Source organism: Delphinapterus leucas, chromosome 5 (assembly GCF_059928025.1).
Source record: "Delphinapterus leucas isolate spDelLeu-1000000601 "Yukka" chromosome 5, BTC_Dleu_Yukka2, whole genome shotgun sequence".
In the NCBI taxonomy this organism is placed as follows: Eukaryota; Metazoa; Chordata; class Mammalia; order Artiodactyla; family Monodontidae; genus Delphinapterus; species Delphinapterus leucas.
Window position 1 is genome coordinate 80,930,420 of NC_143133.1, and position 742 is coordinate 80,931,161.

Sequence of the window (742 nt, forward strand, 5' to 3'; positions counted from 1 at the left end):
GGGTAGCACTAACCACTCTCCACTCTCCAATAGTAAAAGTAATTTAAGCTATCAGAGACCCAACACTACTTTAGCAGTGTCCCCTGGAGAACAAAGCAGTTAAAGCAAAATTTCATGTGGTTTTCTTTCATGATTTGAGCTCCTTCCGAGAAATACATCTAGAGTTATGCAGGAATAGTTTGAAACTGTTTCATTGGCAGTGTCCTAGCAGAGTTCTTTATCAGATAACAACTGTGAAGTTGTATCTAGCAATATGCGAAGTGCTGTGATTCAGGTTACAGCATGGTGGCTCACTTGTAAGGAGAATTTCCACATTCAGAATAATCTTTGTATGAAGTTTATATAAAACAGAAAGGTACAAAGTTTGAATAAAAATAAAAATAGAAAACCTGGATATTTATGAATTGTTTAAGGTGAGCTAACAATGTGGGAGACAACTAAATGTAGTAACTTCCATCCTAAAACAAAAATCAATGTGTATGATCTATACAGTTGAAAAAGATGTCAATTAGAAACACATATCTTTGTTTTCAACTAAAAAATTTCCCATGCACATGTTATGCTTTCACTACTTATGCATATATCCATAAAAATCAATGTCATTGATTTGTGTCATTTAAATTTTTACATAAATGATATCATACTGTATAGATACTTTTGCCACTTGCATTTTTTTAAACGTAATATTAGATTTTTGAGAAGTATCTATGTTTGTGACTATAAATCTAGAACACTGATTTTC